Source organism: Aedes aegypti, chromosome 2 (genome assembly GCF_002204515.2).
Source record: "Aedes aegypti strain LVP_AGWG chromosome 2, AaegL5.0 Primary Assembly, whole genome shotgun sequence".
Lineage (NCBI taxonomy): Eukaryota > Metazoa > Arthropoda > Insecta > Diptera > Culicidae > Aedes > Aedes aegypti.
The window spans coordinates 317738259-317747768 of NC_035108.1; the positions used below are offsets into that span (position 1 = coordinate 317738259).

Below are 9510 nucleotides of genomic sequence, written 5' to 3' on the forward strand. Positions count from 1 at the left end.
TGATAATTAGCCAAAGATCTCGTCAGGAATTCATGGAGTGTTTTTGGGAAGGATATGGCAAATATCTTCACTGGAAACCGATAGTTTTTTCAATACGATTCTGAGAGACATTCGTTAAGGGTCATTCCAGAAACTCATGGAGTGCGAGATGCTAGTTTAATTTTAAAGTTTGGCCATGGTTTTCATAAACATTAACTCCACTGAAAGATCAACCAAATGGTCGCAGTGATAATACACCCAAAACAGGGAAAGAACTCCACTGAAATTGCAAATTGCGCATTTAGAGAACATCTAAATTTGATAATTCTTTGAGTTCCAAGAACATGGCAAAATAATGAGATAATGCCTGATGGTGATGCATCAAAATATTGCACCAAGATAGGAAACAGTTGTATGCTCCCATGATTGCTACCATCTGTGTTGAACCTACTAATCTCTTTCATTCTAATTGAATTCCGTAGAAGTACACCAAAAATGATAGATTGTGTTTTAGTACCAGCCCAAAGAATTCTATTAAAAACATCAGAATCTCAAAAATTGACTGAACCTGAAAGTTTTTTTTATACAGTATGAAACGCATTCCAAACTTTCTATGCATCTGAAAGTCAGTTTCTTCCACAAACCTCAACTTTTTTTAGATTGATGCCATTTGAGCATTCTTACTTTCTACGAACAGCTTTTCCTAATTCAAAATATCTCTGATATGTCACATTGTTCGTCAAGCAGGAAAAAGCAGGACAAAACTTGAAATAATAAAAAAAACAGAACATCTTAAAATCAGGACATGTCCTGCTAAATCAGGATGGATGGTAACCCTACACACAGTCAATCATAACACAAAGCAGCGACAGCACCAATACCACCAACCATTACCCCGACAATGGTTCACACACACTGCTTGAATGTTTTTGTCTCTCCACGATGATACTTTTCAGAATATTAAATAATTCAATATTCCGCTTGTGTTTCCAATTAATTGAAATCTATTAGCGCTAACAGTCTTCTTCTTCTTTTTGGCGTAACGTCCTCACTGGGACAGAGCCTGCTTCTCAGCTTCTTTCACAGTTATTAACTGAGAGCTTACTATGCCAATGACCATTTTTGCATGTGTATATAGTGAGGTAGGTACGATTATATTCTATGCCCTGGGAGGTCGAGAAAATTTCCAACCCGAAAAGATTCTCGACCGGTGGGATTCGAACCCACGACCCTCAGCTTGGTCTTGCTGAATAGCTGCGCGTTTACCGCTACGGCTATCTGGGCCCCTAGCGCTAATAGTACGAGTAATATCATTCCGTTGCGAAACATACATACAAATTTAATTTTATGCTGCTTTACTGTGCAAAAATGCAGAAACCACGAAAACCGGAAAAGTCGTGCCACCACTGTGCTCGAGTCTTTTCGCATTCGGATTCGCATAAACATTTGGATGAAAAAGATTACAGTTTTAAAGCGACCTCACATTTTTTGTTTGTTTTGAACGATCAATGTAGTTGTCACGTCTATGTGTGCCGTCCCTGGTCAGTAGTGTTTTGATTCTGTTGCCTATTCCTGTGAGTTGGGCGACGGAATCAACATCAATCGTTCACCGGTTCGCGTTGTGCGAGGCGAAAAGATATTCGTGTTCAGTTGTGGATAGATTACCAACTGGTGAGCTCGTTTCATGTTCATAATAACACGTTTTTTATCGTTGCAACGCTACGTTTATGTAATTTTCAAACAAACTATGGATGGTCCGTCACTACAAGTGCCGGAATCAGATCATTATTCTGATTCATACAATTTTAACATACACATACCCTTCTGTTTTCATCCTTGCTAAAAAATAACTTTGAATAGTTCGATATTACGTATGTTGATGTAATTTTATAAACATCAATCAATATCTTTTCACCGCGAGGCAAAAAAGCATATTGCTAGTGTTTAGTAAGAGTCGTATTTTCCTAATTATCCATGAATCGCATTACATATCCATAAGTGACTATCTGTAAGGATTTGTCTGACGCCATTATCCATCAATAATATGAGATCTGCCAAAATGTTTACTTCGAGAAGTCCCATTGTGTATGGCGGGATTCCTAGTTATGAAAATAACATATACATAACTACTTTTACCATGGATGTCGTGCCTTGAATGAAGGTTCCGCTCAAATATGCAGCATTTCTAATTGTGAGATGAACATTCAAAAATATTTTCGATGCAAATTTTTCAAAAACAAAAAAAAAAAGTCAGATAATCAATTCATTGCTGATCCTCAAGAAGGTATTATAATTATTAGTATTTGCTTAATAGTATTTTGCTTATAATAGTGGCTTTTCGCCTTTGTAAAGTTCACAGTCCAAAATATGTTTCAAACATTCACCGTAAACTAATCATTATTGCAATACAGCAGCGACAGGTTAGAAGGATATTTTGCATGTTAACTGCATTCTAGCCTGTCAAGCCTCAAGCTTAATTATTGGTCTAAAGTAGATTTTTTTCCAGCCGAATAGATTTAAAGTGTCTGTCAGGAAAACAAAAATGGGGAAATTTGTGGAGGTTAAACTCGCAATTGTTTAGGTTTTTTGTGGCGGAGGTTTTTGTGGACGTATGTCGAGTCTAAGTACACGACAGTTACAGAACGCAATTCGCGTATCTGTCAACGCCTGCAAACTCTAGTGGAATTAAATGGTATAGTACTATTTCAAAAATGTGGCTTGACTACGGGATGTGTCAGCTAGGAAACGTTGCAGTCTTTAAGAGCAGCAAGAACAGCTTCGCTCCAATATCCGACGGTTTCGGTGAAGAATAAAATAAATTACCGAAACCATCGGATATTGAGCAAGAGCATGAGTTTGATTAGCCGCCCGTGGTTGTTACTCCAGTATAGCCAGAACAACTGTACCATCACAAGAAACTAATCGGATGACTACTTAGGACTAACAGCCATCCTCAGTGTATAAGTCCTGGTGATCTTCTAATGGGTGTTCAATAAAAAATGAGAATGATTTCAATGTAATTAAAGTAAAGAGTGTATTTTTATTCTCTCCAAGAGAATTGCTCTCTGGACTCCATAAAAAATGAATGGCATGTTTCTTTTCGCTCGGGTGCTGTCAGTTCAATCAAAGATGGCGTCGAAACAGCACGCACTCGGTGAGCGTGTTGTACAGAAACGCATGGTCATCGTGGAAAAAAGTCAACGGTAGGCCACTTTCGAGACGAAAACGGGCCCGTGAGTACAATTCACCGGATCCTGACATCCCTGAGCGTTGAGCGGAAGGACGGTAGTGGCCGTCCGATGCAGATAATGACGAAAAAGAAGAAGGAAGCGTTGGAAACGCTGTTCGACAACAAGGACGGAACGAGTTTGCGCGACGCCGGCCGACTTGCCCCAGTGCCGTCCCATTGAGAACTTTTTCGGCTTCCTCAGTGCCCTAGTGTAGAAAAATAGTAGGCGGGCCAAGGAAACCAAGCAGTTGACCACGAGGATTCGGAATTGTATCCGGAAGATGGACGTCAGTATCGTCTGGCGCTCTTGTGAGAGCATCGCGACTAAGTTGCGTCGTACGACTGATCAGGGCCCCTTCTCCAATATTCATTGTCGATTTTATTTTTTGAAGAATAAACATTAGGTTTTCAATAAAAGAATACAGAATTCGTTGAAAAAAGAATCACGTTATGACTAAAAAAATACACTATCACCCGTTACTTTAGACAACAATGGCGCCTGCCACGTCAGAATGCAGACCAATGAGAGGAAGAGGAGGAATTGATGTTGCATTTAAAACTGGCGCTGGATATACCGCTGCATTTACGCCAGTTCATGCGGGAAGGTATAGGGGTAAGGTGTTTTTTTATTGCAGAGAGGCTTGCTTTTGGTTAGCAGATGTACTGCCTATGTATCAGACGTAAGGAGAGGCGTGCTATTAGAATGGAATAATGGAAATGTAGGGAAACGGTTTCTTGTATGTTTCTGGTCCTAGCGATTGCTATAAACGAATAGTTCAAGAAGACACCGATACCGTCTTCAGCCATTTAGCTGTACAGATTGTAACTCAACACTAGACAACGGACAAGCATGCTCCAATGGCACTGCCGAGAAACATTCCTGATGAAAAGTTTCAAATTGCTGAAGCACACCCCATGACACGATGCGCTTAAATACCTGACGACGCTAAGAACCGCATGGCCACGACGCCCACAAGTGTGATAGATAAAGAGTGGTAGAAAGAAACTAGCGAAAGATATAACTGCAAAATACAAGGGAAAAGACGGGCCTGGAATTGAACCCATGACCCACTGTTTATGAAGCAGAAGCTACCACCAATCGTTTAAATTAACAAAATCATCGAATATTGAAGCAAAACTGTTCTTGCTGCTCTTAAAGACTTCAATGGCTGTGAACATCATGTTTTCTAGAACTAAATTCAATAATTTTTCAAAAGAACCCCTCTATTTACTTTCTTTTTATTCAATAACCGAGCAACATTAACCTCCTCTGATGCGTTTTTTCTTTGAAACGCAAGCTAAGGATGTTGTTTTTCGATCTATAGTGAAAAACTTCCCAAAAGCTCTAGTATTGCTGTTATAATCGAAACAGTGCGAGAGAAGAGATAATCTCTCATTGTTACATAGGTCCTTTAGTAAATTTCAGCGAGAATTTAAAATAGTTCGATGAATCGAAAAGGAAACTGTAATTATTAGTTTTGTAATAATTTTGCAAGGGTTGTACAGCACGCTAATACTCCACTGGTATTGATTATGAACGCGTATAAAACATGGAGCACTGCTTAGCACAATTAGATCCGAAATTGTTACTTCTAATGTAGTGTTGGGAATGAACAACACCGTAGAACTTTTGTTACTACAATCACACTTTTTATGACGGAAAAAATTATGATTTTACTATGAGTATCCTTTGTAGCCGAAGAAACAGAGGAGTAGGACTGTTTAAACTCATATAATTGTTTCGATTACATGTGTAGTGTTTCACGATCATCTTCTAGTAAATTTATCAATTTTCTTTAAAAAAAAATAATGGATTGAAGTCGATTTTATCATCAATATATGTTATTAATATTTAAAAATTACTATAGATAACGTAGGATGGATTTAGGGGAGAGCCTTCTCTTAAGTATATTCCTCCTGTATTTGAGAATAAGTCGAAATGCATAGGATTTGATAGAATTTGGCACTTAGGTTCGGATACAAAGACTATCAACGTAGTTTGTTGCTGTATGATGCTATCAAACATTATTTGCGTGGGTGATCAGTGTTACTTGAAATCAACAAATTCGAAAAATATATGCATAAGTTGTTATGCTCAAGACTTGTAGATAATAAAATGCAACAAAAGGCAAAATTTCATGCCTATTTGATGACAGTATTTATTACAAAAATAAAATACTTGAAATGTGTTCACAAGGTAAGAAATTCTTCAAGAAATATCAAGAAAACTGATGTTAGACATTAGAGAAGCTTAAAACAAAACGTCTTTAGATACGGTAGCAGGAACTCGTTTCCCTCTATAGGCAATGGCGATTTCTGCCGTCGGCGATTGAACAATTTCGGATTGTGAACAACCATTTGCAGTTTTTTTTTTTCTCGAAATTTAGATTATATAGCACCTGTTAGGATGTAAGGTACTTGATGATTGAAAATCACAATTCACAAATTTTGACCTTGCTATGACCAAAATCCAACTTCAGATAAAAAACCATTGGAAGCAAAAACTCAAATTGATTACTCAACTGTAGCGTTTTTCTTGGATTTGCTCCACAAATTAAACAAATTCCTGAATAAAGCATTACATAAGATTTTGTTAAACTGTATTGAGCATTTGAAATTATTTAAAATGAGTATTAAAAAAAAAACACAAGCATGTTGTTCTTTGCGCAAACAACAGTAATGAATGCTTGATACCGAATTTACCGAAAACTAATCTCAAGATTGTGCAATAATGCAATAATGGCGACGGATATGCGAATTACTTTTTGTGCTTGCTTAAATAAAGCACGATAGAATCCAAAATGGCGACTGCCCGGATTCATACGAACATAAGTCGTCTCAACACGTTCAAATAATCGATTGAATGAAGGATCCCACAAATCAACACGATTTTTTCAGCGACAGCGACAACAAATCGACGCGATTTCGTTGTTGTGACGCTGCAAACACTCTTATATGGAGCCATCTAGACTGTCGCGACGAAAATCGCTGCGAAATCGCGTCGCTGTGGCTTAGACACGCGCATCAAACTGTGTTAGCAGCGAAACATCAACGAAATAGTGGCGATTATTTGTCGCTGTCGTCATAAAAAGTCGCTTTGATTTGGGGGAGCCTTAATGAGGTGAAACCACAACAAAGAAACATGCGTTGAGCAATATATAGGCGTAACTGAAATGGCCGATCGCTCTTCATCGATTAAATCTTAAGATTTTTAAGAGAAACTCAGTACTAAGACAAAAAAAAAAAGAGAAATGAATCACTGCAGTAACGTCTTTACAATGCTATACGCGAGATATTTCTTGAGATATTTCTGATAATTGCTTTTAAAAAGGCCAGTAAAATCAACACATTATAGAATTGATTTCCAGTAGTAGCGGAAAACACAAAGCTATTCAGTAAGACCAAGCAGAGGGTCGTGGGTTCAAATCCGGCTCGAGGATATTTTTGTAGAGAAAAGTTTCTCGAATAAGAGTATCTTCGTACCTGCCACACGATGTACACATGTAAAAATTGACAATTGACAAAGAAATCTCTCAGTTAAAAACTGTGGAAGTACTTATGAGAACAGTACGCTGAGAAGCAGGCTTTGTTCCAGTTGGGACTTAATGCCAAAAAGAAGAAGCAGAGTAGTATCATACAGGCTAATAATCTTATTTGCAACAAAACTGATAGATTGCTGGTTTGAAATGGAAATCCTAGCCATGTTGTGCCTTTACTTTAAACAGAGAAAATGTATCATATTTTTTGGCAGGAAATATGATAATGTTGAGATGGCTTACAACAAAGTTTTAGCCGAAATCGCATCCTTCGAAGTAGATAATTGAAGAATACAAATAGTTATAAGGAACTCAATAGTTGAAAACTTGTTTGTTATTCAGATTTTCAATAAAGTACTGTCAAACAGATACTCTTCTGAGTTAGGTATAAAAACTTAAATTTCTAGCATTTGACTCAAACCACGTGCTCCTTGCGGGAGAGGCACACATGGTGCCGCATCTAGATTATCCCCATTAGCTATATCCCGTCCTAGTGTTCCGTTCGAATTTCACTCGTTGGAAACTATTTTGTGCATATAAATGGACCCAACAAATCTATGAGCAGATGGGAATCGCCAAAACCACGTTGGCCTGATATCTATATGACAAACCACTTACCATATAAAAACTAAAGATGAATTTATTTCTTCCGCTGCTCCTCAGCTGCTACTGCTACTGGATGGATTCTCTACTATCGACGGCTTCTTTCCTAACTAGAGTTTTTCATTCACTCGAAACCGGGGTCCAATCGGGAGTCTGGATACTTTTTTCCTTGCTCAAAAACTTAGTTTATTGCAAACTACTGTGCGTGGACCTAGATGCTTGGGGTTGTCGTCGTATTATGTTTGCTTCTTCGTTGCGGTTCGAGTTGTGGCACTTTACACGTTTTGCTGCTCTATTTTCTAATCACACTTTTTCACGAGTTGACTTCCGTTCCGTTGGACACACATGCACTTGTTTCTTCGATTTTTTTTTCGAAGCAGTTTCGCTCTCTTTTTTTTTTCTCAGTATCACTTGTGGTGGACTTTATAAAATCTTTCTACATCTGTTTGGTTTTGGACTACTTTTGCTACTTTGTAAATAAGACACTTTTTCGATTCTTACGGTTGTTAAGAGTGTAGAAAGAACTTTTTCCGTAGGTTGCTAGCGGATTACACGAAGCGAACTTGCTTTTGGTTTGAATAATATTTTGTTTGAAGTAACGATCTTTTAAAGTTGGTTATAAAGTGACGATTAAAAAGTTGTAAAAATTGGTATCTTAGAAAAGAAGCACTTGAACAGCAATCGTTGTCTGGTTATGCGAATAAACTTTTGGCGCTTTGTTAGAACTTGTAATCGTTGTGTGTTAATTGATGAGTAAAATTGCTTGGAAAAATGGGAGTTTCAAAAACTGGTAGCAATGCGAAATATTTGTATTCGTTTAATGGTTTCGACAGTCGAGCCAGCGGCACATTGAAATTGCGCGTATTTGCTGCCTTCGGCCTGGGTGATGTGGTTTGCCGCCGCTGATGTTGCTTCTGCTGCTTCTGCCGCCGCTTCGCTTCACGTGTGCGCTTTTCCAGTAAACGCTAGATGCGGTCGCGGGGACCGAAACGGGGGTTAGTATCTTCTTCAAACGACATATCTGGACGCCTTCGAAGTCATCCGTGAGCTGTACTGCGCTCTCCAATTGGTCAACGACATTCGATTATCACAAATCGGGTTTCCTTTTCGTTTGCATTAATTACAAACCAAACTGATAAAAAATATTGAGTTTATGAGAACTCGTTCACTGTTTGAATGCAGCACTGCGGCTACTCGTTTCACTATACTCTTCTACACTGCTACTGCACCGGTTAGTATTCTTATGAATGAGTATTTTCTGGGTTATCACTGTTTGATGTTTTCGATCAGTTTCAAACTTAACAAATTTACGTTTCGAGTTATTGCTTTTTTTGAACGATAACAGAACGATGAAAACAACTCAAAGTAAACAGGACACTATTATGAATCACTGCTTCCGTTTCGGAAGTCCTTATGCGACGCAGCGATTGGGGGTGCGATTCAACGAAAAACGTGCTCCGCTGCGCGAACAGTGTTGTAGGTGGACAATCCTAGTCCTTATGTTTCACACGAAGTCATAGATGTCTCACAGGAACCGGATTTAAGCAGGGTTTGCGTAACGAATTCCGCCCGCCAGAATTGCACCAGTTTGACAAACAGCGTAAAACAAAAGAGTTACACCGAAAATTCAAAAAACCTTAAGGACTCTTGACTAATCAAAAACTGAAGGAGAGTGTGTTCAACATAAAAACTGATATAGCTTCCAGCCGGCTTCGCGTATAAACCGACACTAGCCTGCATTGGCCGTGCGGCGTTGGCTGAGAGCATGCAATACAGGCAGGCGTCGGCCTTCGTCAACCCGCACATCGACCCGAAGTCTCCTTCGCCAACCGATCGCTCCGAACACGCACACATCCACCCCACGCAAGCGATCTCTCTCTCCCAAAAAAGAAAATCCATTCAGAAAAACCCCTTCAGCATAAAAATCGCCCTACGAACGCCACCGCGAGAGCTGACACGAACTCTCCCGAACACCCGCTCTTGCTCTCTCTCGTCGTGTGCTCGCGTTCCGTTGTTGCGGGTTTTCCTCTATGCTGGCGACGCAAAGGTGGCCTGTGCGCACCTCCTCCTGCATTCGGCTTCGGGCGCCACTCGGCTCACACACACCACCTCATCCTGAGGGCCATCGGGCTTTTGTTTTTGTTTTGTTTCGGCTCTCCACAT

At 39.3% G+C, this 9510-nt stretch overlaps 1 protein-coding gene across 1 annotated transcript in view; it reads right to left on the bottom strand.

The window, feature by feature from the left end:
* Positions 1 to 9072, bottom strand: part of LOC5578162 (chorion transcription factor Cf2) — a 196662-nt gene extending 187590 nt beyond the window's left edge. The window contains exon 1 of the mRNA XM_001663685.2: positions 7363 to 9072. The gene's annotated coding sequence lies outside the window, so the exon portion shown is untranslated. The remainder of the gene's footprint in view (positions 1 to 7362) is intronic.
* Positions 9073 to 9510: the final 438 nt, after the last annotated feature.